The sequence below is a fragment of the Quercus suber genome, unplaced genomic scaffold (assembly GCF_002906115.3).
Source record: "Quercus suber isolate HL8 unplaced genomic scaffold, Cork oak 2.0 scaffold_133, whole genome shotgun sequence".
Classification (NCBI taxonomy): Eukaryota; Viridiplantae; Streptophyta; class Magnoliopsida; order Fagales; family Fagaceae; genus Quercus; species Quercus suber.
In genome coordinates, this window is record NW_027069596.1 from 594,967 (window position 1) to 610,540 (window position 15,574).

The following is a 15,574-nucleotide window of genomic DNA, read 5'->3' on the forward strand; positions in this document are numbered from 1 at the left end:
TCAAATGCATTTTTATGTAACTTATGCATAACTTACCTGATTGAACCACAGTACCTATGCATTAATGCATGTTTATATTCATATGCATGTTCATAGCATTCAACAAAGATTCAAACTTTAATCATGCTTCTAAACCCAAAAAAAAAAAAAGATATGTTAAACTACAAGGCCTAGAACTCAAACATGTGAAAAAAAGATTAAACAAAACCTAAATATGTGAAAGAAAAAAAAAAAAAAAAACAAAGCAAAGAAAACAAAATCTAGGTTTCTAAGTACGAGTGTGCATGCGCATCCCAATTATATGTGTATGCACACTTCAAGTATGCGTATGCATGCATGAAGCATGCGCATGCATACACACCTAGAAACAAACCCAAAAAACACAGTACAACAAAACAAGGCAGAACAAAAGAACTAACAACCTATCATGCTTCTAACACAAGCACAAAACAAATCTAAGTTAACACAGGTATATCAATGCATTTAAAACATGCAAACAAACAACAAAATGTAAGAAAGTGAAGAGTCAAAGTTTGAACCTTTACCTCAACACAAGAACTCTTTAGTGCTTTGATTTGATAGTTCCACTTAGTCAATCTAATCAAGAACAACTTTGAAACTCAAAGGCAATGACCAAAATAGGTCCCAACTAAGCAAAACTTGACTTGAGGATGTTTTAGTGTAAAAACTCCCTCTTTGATTCATTATTTTCTAGTGAATCTTCTGTATTTCATCCTCTTTTGTAAAAGTGTCTTTTGTGGCTTTTTATAGTGGTCGTATGGAGGTGTAGGGTGGCTCCTAAATGATGTGGGATTCACTCTAGATGAATTTATGTCTAAAAAACTTTCATTTCATGGTTTTTGGAACCCTAAATGCATGCATGTGCATACACATGCTTTATTCTATTGCTTTATTCTTTAATCATCTTGGTTTGACAAACAAAGTGGGATTGCTTTTATTCTATATGCTTTAAAAGGGTGAAAAAATTGATCAATCCTAGACGTGAACTATCCACCTATATTGAAATCAAATAAGAAGGAAACAAATTTGTTAGTTAAAAAATTGTTTTGGGGTGATGTGATTTTACTGGGAAACTCCCCTGGCAACCAATTATCATCATAAATCCTAATGGACCTCCCATCTCCAATTCTCCACCTCATTCCATCAGCTATCACTGATCTTGCTTTGAGGATACTTTGCCAAGCATATGACCCATTGGCCTATTTTACATCAAAAACCAACCCATTGGGGAAATATTTAGCTTTAAAGACCCAATAAAAGAGGGATGTTTTTTCATTAATAAGTGTCCACACCTGTTTTGCTGGCATAACATCATTAGATTTTACCAAATCTTTAAACCCTATTCCTCTAGCATTTTTTGGCTGACAAAGTAAGTCTCAACTCTTCCAATGAATTTGCTGCTGCTCTCCCCTCTACCCCTAGCAAAACCTCCAATTTAACATCTCAATCTCATGGCAAAGGCCAAGGGGAAGTTTGAAACAACTCATCGCAAAGGTTGGTATAACTTGTACCACAACCTCGAGTAAGATTTCCCTGCCCACTTGGGACAATAGCTTTTCCTTCCAACCCTATAATTTATTCCAACCTCTCTCCTTAATGTAATTGAGACTCACTTTCTTATTTCTCCCCATGTAGGAAATTTTTTATTTCCTCCTTCCTCCCATCTGAAACACACTTGCTATAAAAAAGTATGGTCTTCTCCCTATTTATTTGTTGTCCTAAAGCTTTTTTCATACAAAGACAACAATCCCTGAATAGTATTCAATTCATCCAAGTTTGCATGACAAAATAAAGGCTATTGTCAGCAAAAAAATAAGTGACTAATTCAAGGACCATTTTTGTAAAGTGAAAAACCTCTAATAGATTCCTCATTGGCTGCCTTTGGAATCATCCTATTTAGGCTTTTAGAGCGTAGAAAAAGATATGGAGATAGGGGATCTTCTTGTATAATGCCTCTGAAAGTTCAATATGTGTATAAAAACACCCTTGAACGTTTAGACCCCAAATTATAAAATATCAATTCAAGCTTATAATCAAACAGTTAATGTGTGGAACATGAACATAAGCAAATCACAGAATTGATAGTTAATCTAAGCCAAATATAAACACATCCACAGCAGTAAATATAAGGCAAAGATAAAGGAATGAAGATGCAAACACACGGACAACACGCAATGTGTTATCGAAGAGGAAACCGAAGCCCTCGGCATAAAACCTCTCCGCCGCCCTCCAAGCAGTAAATAATCCACTAAAGAATATAGTTGGGATACATGAGTAGCATAAGACCCTCCAAACCTAATCTACCCAAGTACCTAAGCCCTCCAAGCTTCTTGCTCCAACGAGGTTATGCCGAACCTATTTCTTCTTTAGCTTCCCGGATTCCAAACTGCTTCCCTTAGCCCTAAATGAACATTCTCACAGACGTGGGTGTGGTGAGATAAGGATTTGGTCAATGGCCTCTCAAGGATGTAACAATAGAGAGGAAGAAAGTAGAGGAATTTGTAGAGTCTCTAAGGTAAAGATTGGGGATGAGGCAATTTTGTTTTTCTCTAGGGTTTCTCTCACAAAAATTCTCTCTAGAAGCTCTCTCAATTTAGTGGGTATAAGGGTCTATATATAGTGGGGTGAGAAAGGAATACGAAGAGATAGTTTTTGCCAAACAAGGTTGATTCGCGGCTTGTCTAAGTCGCGAATTCAAGTCGCGACGTAACGGCTTGACCAGCTTGGACCTTTTGTCCTGTAGTGTGACAGCTGGCACGACCCTTCAGCTTCCCTGTGTGCATCTCATGTGCCAACATTTGGCGGCTTGCAGCCGCGAGTCACCTGTGAGTCCTAGCAGCGAAACTCTGCTTCTTTACACATATTTGAGCTTTTCTTCACATCTTCTCACACACTACCCTTACAATAATCCCACCTAAATACAGGGTTACTAAGTGCTTAAATTACAAGCAAATTGGCACGGAATAAAGCGAACAAGATGGTTGATAAAATTCAACCTTACAATCTCCCCCTTTGGCTATTCCGTGACAGAACCCTAAAACAAACTCTAGACTTAATGCGTGAGTTGGGAACAGTTGGAAAACTAACTCACACTTAACTCTAGAATCTGTGAAGCTTTAGAACCATAAGAAAAGAACTCCTGAAACATAACAACACAATAAGTTCATTGTATGCAGAAAAACTTGTAATGCAAATGGAACAAGCATAATGCGATCATGCACAATGGAGTAAAGCAATAAATCATGGCAAGATCAAAACATGCAATCACTATAACCAAGTGATCACAATGCTCATTCACACTTGGAATGAATATTCGGACATTTAAATTGACAAACACAAGGTAAATCACTTGAATGACCAACACTCAACCAATGCACAAGACATAAAGTATGTGCATCTACGAAAAATCCTGCACAAGCATAAGAGTGAGAGTACTTCACAAGGAATGCATAGCATTAGGTTAGAAGTACTGATTTAACAAAGTATAAAGGCTGCATAAAGCATGGCACAAACCACAAAGGCCTACAAGAGTGCATGAAACCAAACCCTTAAAGCTTACATAAGCAACATGGGTACAAAACACAAAAACCAAAAACAAACAACTCACTGATAACTGAATAACATCATCAATATAAACCATAAGCCAAACATTCAAGAGTTATGAGTTTAATAACAATAATAAAAAAAAACAGTTAATCAGCCCAAGGTAACAAAACTATAAACAAAACTATAACAAAAATAGGGATTATGAAACTCCCCCTCAAATAAGCACTCCCCCTCAAGTGCTTGCTCCTCCCATCAAAAAATTCTCCCCCTTTTTGACCGGAATGGCCAAAGGGTCACTGTTGCAACTTTGTGAAAATGCCATCAACTTGGGCTGCCAATACATCAATCTGGTCCTGCATGACGACCAATCTCTCTGACTGCTCTCTCTGGCCATCTCTGAGGGTCTTTTCCACTTTCTTAAGATGTTTGTGGAGGTTTTGAAAGAACATTTCCAACTTATCAGGCTAAGGAGCAGATTGTGCTTGTGTAGTGCTGGGTTGCTGTGAAGCATAAGTGGCATGTACAGGTGAATCTGGCTTAGGAGTAAAAGGAGTAGCAGAGAATAGATGTGCTCTCTTTGGAGTTTTGGATGAATGACTTCTGCTGGCTTGTAGAGTGAATATAGAGATTGGACGAGGACGAGAAATCATGTTCCTAACTGAGGGAGGAGTAACACCTTCACTAAGAATGAACTTCATAATCAGACTACAGAATGGAAGGCACCCTCGTGCTGCTGTTCGGATTGCTGTCTTTCTTATGACATGAAAAATATGGGCACAGATGTCAATGGTGGTGCCTGTGATGAGATCACATAGAAATTGAGCCTTTCCAAGATTGATATACACCGTGTTGGTCAATGGATAGAGGTTTGAAAACATAATGAGCTTCAATGTTGTCAACTCAGGTGAAAACTTGGTAGTACAAATGGATGTGCCGGTACTAGAAATGTCATGGTCAGGACCAAGAACTTGGAGAATGTCTTGAATCACTGGGGTACGATCATCATACGGAGTTAGGTCGGCATACGCAAGTCGTGTGATTTGGAGAAGTTCAACTATGATGTCTGGACTAATGATGAACTCCGTTCCTCTTACTAGACAATGTAGTTCAGTCTTAAGATCAACTGTGTTGGTGAAACACACCTTCACTAGTTCAAGCATCGGATCAACAAAATTTCCAAATAATGCTGCCCAATCTTTTGCCTCGAAGATCCGAGGGACAAAAGTGGTGTCCAAAGTATCAAATTTGATCTCCCATTCCACTATAGGAGTTCCCCGGTCAAAGATGCTTAAGTAAGTCTCTAGGTGCTGAGGAGTTTTGAACAGCTCAACATTGAGTTTAGTAGTTGGTTGTGATGAAAAACGTGTTCGTTTTGCAACAGATACTGTTTCCTCTTCTGTCATAACCTCTTTTTCTTTGGAGGATCGTCGAGACATTTGTAAAAGAGCAGCCACGCAGCAAAGCACTAAATCCACAACCCACTCATTTTGTTAGATCTAGTCAATAAGTGAGAGTGTAAAGACCAACCAGATTAAGAGGACATTTAATCATAGAACTAGAACTAAGTCAATAAAGTGACAGAATACGCATTTCTGAAGACCAGAAACACACGAAGCATGGAACGAATGCTAAACACACAAAGAGTAACAAGCATTACAACACACTCTGTCAAAAATGAGTAGCAAAGTGACCCAGATAGCAAGCATTTGTACAAAATATCATGAAAGAGATAATCACAGATAGAGTGAATCAAGGTAAGAACATACATATGAGTCAAACCTCATGTGAGGTCACACTCAACAAGTTATAAACAACAAATACCCATTCAACAAACCCAGCAAAACACGGAGCACAATAGCAGCAACACAATCTCAAATTCAAGAAAATATCACTAGAACAAAGAAATTTGTAATGAGGGAAAGAAAACCCGTACCTTTTTCTTGAAGATTGAAGTGAGAATGATGCAGAAATGGGGGTTTCACCAGAATAGAACACGGTGAGTTTCAATGAGAGAAATGGAGAAGACACTGAACAGTCACAAAGTACGAGGGAAAAACTGAAAAGTTTTTGAAAACTGTCTTTAAAACGCAAAACACGCGTTTTTCGCGACTGTAACAAGTCACTCGTAAGTCGCTAGGGTAAGCCGCGAAACATTGTAAAGTAAAGATTCTAAAAAAATCTTCTAAGTGTTTTTCGCGACTAGAAGGTCTACCCGCGAAGGAGTCGCGATCTAAGTCGCCAAAATGTCTGAGTAACCTCGCGATTGGACCCTTCACTCGCGAACAAGTCGCCAAACAGAGCGGTGAAAATTACAAAAACCCAAAATTTGAAAATTTTTCTAAGTATTTTTTGCGCCTAGGTCATTAACTCGCCGGTAAGCCGTGAAAAATCTCTGAATGGGCTCGCGACAGGGGCTTGCGACTTGGCTAACCTGCAACTTAGTCGCCAAAACAAGGCAACACTGTTTTTGAAGTTTTTGACATTTTTGTAAAAACAAAAGCACTTTCCAAAAACAAACTAAAAACACTCAAAACATTTTTTATGTTTGATCAACGAAGATTGAGTATGTGAAAACACATTTAATCAAGTACAATCACACAAATGAAAATGGCATTCATTGAACATAGACTTGTGTGTTGTGTGTGGATATCAAAAATGGGATAGTCCTTAGTCTAATGTGAAGCTTCAATGATCAATTCAATCAAGGCATACACAACTAGCACTAGATAATGTGACCTATCTCATTTATAGAAACATGCATATATGACTTCCCACAAGCACTTTAATAACAATTCTTTGAGGCTTTTCATTTGGCTTCATATTCACATGACATTTGCATTTTTGAGCAAAGAAAATCTCATTTTGAGATAGATGCCTGAAATTTTTGATATTTCAATTTATGAGATAGCCTTTGGCTTTTTGGGTATCAAACATTTTATTTTGGTCGATTTCCCTTTTTTCTAGTCGAATACTAGTATGTGCGACAGGCTTTTGCAGCTCTATATCTCTTTTCATTTGGAGATTTACATTTAGAGAGCTCTTTTTAAGCAAAAAAATAGAAAGTGGGAAGATATATAGGCATGAGTCTATGCAAGTCTCAAGATTAACAAAACCATTCACTAATCATTCATGACAAGGTTGAATATCTATTTACAACATTCACATAGAATTTAGAATTTCTTCCACAATGATATAAGTGCAAAAGAGACAAGCTACGCTTGTTAAATGCACAAAGCCATAAGTACAAAGGTACAAGGTAAAACATGCTTTGAGACAAAACTCAACAAAACCAATCAAATTTTTTGGATTTTCTACTTTTTATGTGTTTTTGAATTTTTGACATAAGAGAATTAAAAGATTGATCAAAAAACATAACAAGAATGTAAAAACGTTTGAACCAAAGACACAAACACACACAAAATAACAACCTAAAAGCTAGCAAGAAGCACACGACCAAGCATATTCACAAACATGGGAAGTATTGATGCATGGACATGTTGTAATGCTTATGCATGAGTACCCTTTGTCACCCACACGTCACGTGCGTTTGGGGTGATATCCTTAACAGATTAGGTACGAGAATTAGGACTATCAAACCTTCGTGTGAAGCTTTCTAGGCAGTTGGTGAAGGTACCGATCATCTTCATCACATCCATCATTCCTGGATCACGGTTTTGACTTCTTGGTTGCTCACCACCCCAAGATCTCGTGTCATTTCTTCTTCCTCGTGACCGAGGTGCACTTGCATTGTTGTCTGCTCTCAGCTTTTGACAATTTGGTCTAGTATGTCCTTGCGATCCGCAATAGTGACATACATATTCTGTTCTAGAACCCTGCTGTGATCTTGGAACTGATCTCCCTCTAGCTCCATATCTTGATTCTGATTGATTACGGGACTTATTTAGCACCCGTTGATCAGCTGCATTTTTCTTCTTCGCAACCTTAACATTCTCAAGATTGGGTTCTTCCACAATTTGCTCTATGGCCTCCGCAAATTTTACTTCTTTGGTAGTTTTGGTTGATGAGCTACTTCCCCCGGTATATCCCAACCCGGACTTGTCTGAGGGATGTGTTTGGGATGCAATAACATCTTCCAGCTTATTGGAGGAGACCTTTTCTATCTTGGCTTGTGCTTGCACCATCTCTTGCTCAAGAAATCTTACTTTGATATAAGCTTCCGACAGCTCACCATTTAGTGCCTCAATTTCACACTTCGCCTCCTTGTAACGTGCCAGAAGACTTTTGTAATCTTCCTCAGCCCTCTTCATCTTCTTAATGGCTGCATTAGCCACTCTAGCATATCCACCGGTCTTCTCAAGGAGTAAGTTGTAAGTCTTTTGCAATCCCATTGCTTTTTCAAATTCCTATCTTCAGACTCCTCAACTATTCCAAAAGATTCCAAATTAGAATGTTCCCCAAGCTCCTTCACAAGTGAACCCAGATCATCCGAGTGTTCTACATATGCAATAGTCATGAATGCAGAGTAATTTCCTTCTCCGTCACAAATATCTTCAGAATCAGAATTTGATGAGTCAGTATCACTCAAGGTGGTAGTGTAGACCTTTCCTTTTGACTTCAAGTAATTAGAACATTCCTTTTTGAAGTGTCCATGTCCATTACACTCGAAGCACACAACGTCCGCAGGAGATTGAGACTCCTTCCCTTCACTTTTCTTATACTCTTTCCTATCACTTCTTGAGGATGGAAACTTTCCTCTGTTGAATGGTTTCCCATTGTTCTTCATCTTCAAAAATTTTCAGAAGTTTTTTGCAAGATACGCTACTTCCTTCTCCACTCCATCTTCTTCGGAAGGATTGTCCATTCTTTCGGTGATGGTGTTAAGAGCAAGCGATTTATTCGTCTTGTGGGAAGGTAGTCCAAGCTCGTACGTTTGAAGTGACCCAATGAGCTCTTGGATCTTAATCTCATCCAAGTCCTTCCTTTCCTCTATAGCTGTGGCTTTTGGTCGAAAGCTCTCCGGTAAGGATCTTAAAATTTTTCTCACCACCTTAGTATCCTCAATCTTCTCACCAAGATTGAGCTTACCAATAACAATTTCGTTGAGCTTCCTATAGAATGAATCAAACGATTCATCTTTACCCATCTTGAGCTCTTCAAACTTAGTGGTAAGCATTTGGAGCTTTGTGTCCTTCACCTTCTTAGTCCCCTCATAAGTTGTCTCCAAAATCTTCCAAGCTTCCTTGGCCACTGTCATGTGAGATATCCTGTGGAATTCATCTGGAGACACACCACAGAATATAGCATTTAAGGCCTTACTGTTAGCATTGGCTGCTGCAAGGGCTGCCTTATGCAGGTGGATTTTTCAGCCTCCAGTCTGGTCCAACCTATTTTGACCGCATCCTACACGGTGTCATCAATAGAACATAGAAATGCTCTCATTCTAACTTTCTAGAAGGCATAATTATTACCATAAAAAAATGATGGAACATTGAGAGATTGAGACCTATCCATCTCAATAGGGGTCAAGGATCACACTAAGGTATTTAAACCACAACAAGTGTACCCGCTCTAAATCAATTGAAAGTTCAATATGTGTATAAAAACACCCTTGAACGTTTAGACCCCAAATTATAAAATATCAATTCAAGCTTATAATCAAACAATTAATGTGCGGAACATGAACATAAGCAAATCACAGAATTGATAACTAATCTAAGCCAAATATAAACATATCCACAGCAGTAAATATAAGGCAAAGATAAAGAAAGGAAGATGCAAACACACGGAAAACACGTAATGTGTTATCAAAGAGGAAGCCGAAGTCCTCGGCGTAAAACCTCTCCGCCGCCCTCCAAGCGGTAAATAATCCACTAAAGAATATAGTTGGGATACATGAACAGCAGAAGACCCTCTAAGCCTAATCTACCCAAGTACCTAAGCCCTCCAAGCTTCTTGCTCCAACGAGGTTACGCCAAACTTATTTCTTCTTTAGCTTCCCGGATTTCGCTACTATACCATAGCATCAACCAATGTATATTGGTTCCTTCCAAACTGCTTCCCTTAGCCCCAAATGAACCTTCTCACAGATGTGGGTGTGGTGAGATAAGGATTTGGTCAATGGCCTTTCAAGGATGTAACAATGGAGAGGAAGAAAGTAGAGGAATTTGTAGAGTCTCTAAGGTAAAGATTGGGGATGAGGCAATCTTGTTTTTCTCTAAGGTTTCTCTCACAAAAATTCTCTTTGGAAGCTCTCTCAATTTAGTGGGTATAAGGGTCTATATATAGTGGGGTGAGAAAGGAATATGAAGAGACAGTTTTTGCTAAACAGGGCTGATTCGCGGCTTGTCCAAGTCACGAATTCAAGTCGCGACGTAACTGCTTGGCCAACCTGGACCTTTTGTCCTGTAGTGCGACAGCTGGCGTGACCCTTTAGCTCCCCTGTGTACATCTCACGTGCCAGCATTTGGCGGCTTGTAGCCGCGAGCCACTTGCGAGTCCTAGCTGCGAAACTCTGCTTCTTTGCACATATTTGAGCTTTTCTTCACATCTTCTCATACACTACCCTTACAATAATCCCACCTAAATATAGGGTTACTAAGTGCTTAAATTACAAGCAAATTGGCACGGAATAAAGCCAACAAGATGGTTGATAAAATTCAACCTTACAGCCTCAAGTAGATTTGAACTCCACTTTTGGTTCCCCATTTTACTAGGATCAAATAGGAAATTGAATTGATACACTCAAAAATAAGGGATGCCCACTTCTCATAAAAACCCATCTTTTCCATAGTCTTCGTTAAAAATTTCCACTCTACCCTATTATACACCTTGCTCATACTTTAATGCCATAAATTTAGCTTTCTTCGAATTTTGAGTCTTCATGTGATGTAAAGTCTTAAAAGCCACCAAGATGTTACTTGAGATTGCTTTATTGAATTGAAAAGCACTTTGGGTTTCAAAGATGAGATTGGGTAGAACCTTTTTAATCCTGTTAGCTACAACTTTAGAGACTAGCTTATAGATAATGTTACAAATTGATATAGGATGATACTCAGAGACTTTGGTAGGGCATTTTGTTTTTGGTATAAGAGTAATGAAAGTATGATTAATAGATGAAGGAATAAAACCTGAATTGAGGCAATTTAGCATAGTTGAAGAAACTTCATCCCCAATACATGACCAAAAATGCTAGAAAAAGTAAAATAAAAATAGGAGGCATCCCATCAGGACTTGGGGCCTTCAAAGGGTCCATTTGGTTCAAAGCCAATTCAACTTCATTTCTAGTGAATTTTGCCGACAACATCTGATTCATCTCTATAGTAACTACTCTTTTAGAGGCCTTAAATGTTGCCTCAAAACTATCTAACTATCTAAGGTGAATAATTTTTGATAAAAATGAATTAACATCTCTGAAATTCCCTCCTCCTCAGAACACATAACTTCATCTAGATTTTCTAACTCATCTATTTTGTTTCTTTTCAATCGATGGGAAGCTCGGCTGTGAAAATATCGCGTGTTTTGATCTCCTTCTTGCAACCAAAGAGGTCTACAACGTTGCCCACATTTTTTCCTCTTTTACCAACAAAAAAAATTATTTCCCTCTTCAAACTGAAAACCCAATCGATTCCTCCCCTTTGAATTGTTGCATCTTCTATATTTTTTTACCTGTTCCTTTTTCTTTTTTTTTTTTCCTTTAATTTCCTTGTTATATTACCAAATTCAATCCTACTACACCAACTCAGACTTGATTGGCAGCTTCAGATTTTACTCTCCACTACCTCTATCGGCCAACTTGGTATATAATGACTCCAAGCTATCTCAACAGCATCCCTCCGCATCCATCCACATGTTCAAACCTCTAAGGTTTGTTTTGTTTCCTTGGTATACCCATTGGCATAATAATTAAAGGCTTATGATCTGTTGAACCATTCTCCAAATGAACAACCTTAGTCGTTAGAAATTTTGATAGCCAATCCATTGTTGCCACCGCTCTATCCAACCTTTCCCAAATAGTAAATCCATCTATCTAACCATTACACCAAGTGAATTTACCACCCACAAATCCAAAATTTCTAAATCCGCATTCATCCAAAACATCCCGAAAGACTTGCATCTACCTAACTAGTCTTGGCCTCCTTTCTAGTTTCTCATGAGCCCATGTGATTTTATTAAAATCACCCGCACAAATCCATGGACTCTGAAGCCTATTTTTCAAATTTCTTAATTTTCTCCACGACACATGATAATTATTTGTATTCGGCTCTTCATAAAATCCAGCAAATCACTACTCGTCCTCTATACCCTTATTGACAAGAGCATCAATGTGATTAGGAGAAAAGGTGTCGACAGAAAAATCAAAATTTGACTTCCAGAATACCACCACACCACCATCTCTTCCTTCCCTTGAAACTTCCGCATACCACCAAACTTGTAGCGTGCACAAATTTCTTCTAGCCTTGTTTTATCTTGCCATGTTTCGGCTAAAAACACAACCGATAAATCTTGTACCCAGATCAAATCTCTAAGCTCCTGATCTGTCTGTGGGTTCCTAAGCCCACAATAGTTCCATTATAAGAGATTCATAGCCCTTGGCAGGGTTGACTTTTAGCCTCTACCAATACAAAAGAATTTTCCTTCCTAACATAAGCTACCAACCTACGTTTATTATTGACAACACACGCATTATCCACATCAAAAACTCGTTTGGTCTAAGTAACCTCCTTCAAAACAGAAGCCTTTTCATTTTCTTTTTTGAGTTACCCTCTTCCATGTATTAAATTTTTTTTCCCCCGGACTCACTAGCCCCTTGTTTGGTATTTGAAATATCCACCAAGAGTGTTGGTGGGGTGAGTGGAAGAAAGTAAACCATGTTTTGGTAATACTAACTCAGCATCTGTTTTGGTATTTCCTATCCAATAAATGAGTGACACTTGTTTCAAAAAAACCACATTAGACTACTCTAATAAATGATTAATTTATCTTCCCGATAGTATCGAAGATTGCGATTAATTTATTAGAGTAGTCTAATGTGGTTTTTTTGAAATAGGTGTCACTCATTTATTGGGTAGAAAATACCAAAACATATGTTGAGTTGGTATTACCGAAACATAGTATATTTTCTCGGCGAGTGGAGTCCCCAGTTCACGTGACATTGTGGATAGAGAGATGTTATGTCTATAATAATTTTACAATATTTTTATAACAAATCACAGGTGGTTAGATGTTATTAGTTCAAATTTGAAACTAATACTAAGATTACTTTTTTGCTCTAACAATAACGACCAGTAACAACCTGTCACTTAGAATTTGTTGTAAAAATGTTGTAGACATATCATTTCTCTTATAGATAATAATGGACTAAAAGTTCTAGGGGGAATGGGAGGAATTTGTGGGATTGGGGGAATTCTCCAACAACGTATCCATAGTAACAAAGGATTCAGTTTCCTTGTGGGAAATATAATGTCCCTCATGTAATTCTCCTACATCTTCATCAAACTTATTTAATTCCTGGTCAATCATAAAGATTTGATTATCGAGGAAATTTTCCTGAATCACTGTATATCCCTATTAATCAGTCCTGGCATACAGCATCAGTTGACTGATAGAAAATTAAAATTTGAACGGGAATACCTGCAGTTATTCCCACGTGACTTTCCATATTTTCTCCCCCCAAATCTGCAATTTCCATGTCCAGTGATTGATGATCCACGTCAGCCTCCATCGGAGCCGCCCTGCTTGACGTCGTTTTCTCTGACCCCCCTGTCTTCTTGTCGCTGGAATCTTCTTCTTTCTGGCCTCATAGTACCTTGGAACAACCACCACATAGTTTCCAATCCACGAGGTTGGGGAAGCACGAATCCATGGTCCATAAGCTTGATCCTCTGGAGTTAAAGTTCCACCACTTTCAATCCAAAAATCGCAATCCTTGTCAAAATGACTCAGGCATCCACGCCAATAACATATATTGGATAAACGTTCATATTTAAACGCTACCCAACCCTCTGGATCATCTTCCAACGAAAACATTCTACCCTAAAAAAGCGGGAGAGAAACATCAACTCAAACTTAGACCCCCAAAAATCCATCTTTATCTACTTCATGCAAAGCTGTGGTTCTATCAGCGTCCTCGATGGCTTCACACAGCTCTTTAGCAACCTCCCGATTTAAATAACAAACTGGAATATCATGAACTTGCACCCAGAAAGAAACATGATCGAAGACCAGGTTTCTAACAAGAGTGCTTTTATCATACCTCTTGAGCATAAAAAGATGTTTATTGAAATTTCACGTCTCTCCCTCAAAATTTTTTTCCACTTCTTCCTCATTATCAAAAATAAACAGAATAATATGATCTCTAATGTTTCTAACTTTGAAGCCGGTTCACCAACCTCCAAATAGGATTGAAAGTCTTAATAACAGCGTCAGTGTTTAAGGCGCGTTTAGTCAAAAACTTTGCCATAATAGTAAATTCCGATGTGCTTTTGTCCTTATTCAACCAGACCTTCCCCCCTCCCTATCATTGAGAGAGAGATTACTCCAATGTTTCGCTGAACTCTTCATATAAAAGAAGGTATACAGGAAAAGGTATTCAGGAAGAAGATCCTAATGTGTTTCCCAATCCTTGAACAAATAAACCCCACAAAACCCTTATCTGAGGAACCAAAACCCTACAAGAAAGCACGTCAATTCTATTGCCTAAGGGAAGTTAAGAACCTCGGCTCCTTAGCGACAAAGAAACTTACATTAAATAATTACTTAGACTTTTTTTAAATTTTTTTTTTTTTTAGTATATAGTAATACTCATTAGAACACACATGAAAATAGTAATACTAGTGTTTTAAACTGGGTTTATAATACATTACATAACTAGAGTACAACTATAAAATGACCTAACTTTAATAGTTGTAGACTAAGGTTATAAATAGTGGACACTAGACACACACAACCAACATGGGATAAACATTCTTTTTAATTTTTTTTTGAGTAAATAATAATATTATTAGAATATATACGAAAATAGTAATATTAGTGTTTTAAGGATGTGGAACGTCCTTCCATGAGATCCTTGGTTCCACGTGAGATGGTGCGTTGGAAGCCCCCTGCAACGAGTTTGTTCAACATCAATTTTGATGGAGCTATCTTCGAGAATATGGCACTTGCGGGTTTGGGGATTGTCGTTAGAGACGAGCAAGGGTTGATCATCGCTGCTCTTAGTCAGCGAATTCCTATACCCAGCTTGGTGGACATGGTGGAAGCTTTGGCTGCTAGGTGAGCTCTCATTTTTGCCTAAGAAATTGGTATTGCAACAGTGGAGGTAGAAGGTGATTCCCTACAAGTCATCAAAGCCATCAAAAATCAGAAGCAAGACAGATCATGGCTAGGTCATATTATACAGGATATTAAGTGGTTGGGGTCTTATATGCAATTTTGTAGTTTTTCTCATATTTGTAGGGGGGTAATAGATTGGCCCACTCCCTTGCTAGAAGAGCAGTTTTAGCTGCAGATACCGATGTGTGGTTAGAAGAGCTACCACAAGATTTAAATGATGTATTTCAGTTTGATTTTCCTCAATAAAGTTCATTTACCTATTTCTCAAAAAAAAAAAAAAAGTTTATAATACATTATATAATTAGAGTACAACTACAAAATGGCCTAACCCTTATAGTTGTAGACTAGGGTTATAAATAACCGACATTGGACACACACAACCAATATGGGATAAACATTTTTTTTTTTTTTAGTGAATAGTAATACTTATTATAGCACACACGAAAATAGTAATACTAGTATTTTGAACCGTGTTTATAATACATTATATAACTAGAGTACAACTACAAAATGGTCTAACATTTGTAGTTGTAGACTGTGATTATAAAAAGCGGACACTAAATACACACAATCAACATAGGATAAACATCTTTTTTTTTTTTTAGTAAACAGTAATACTTATTAGAATGCACACAAAAATAGTAATATTATTGTTTTAAACTGGGTTTATAATAATTACTTAGACTTACAATTGAACAAATCATTTAAACAACTGTTT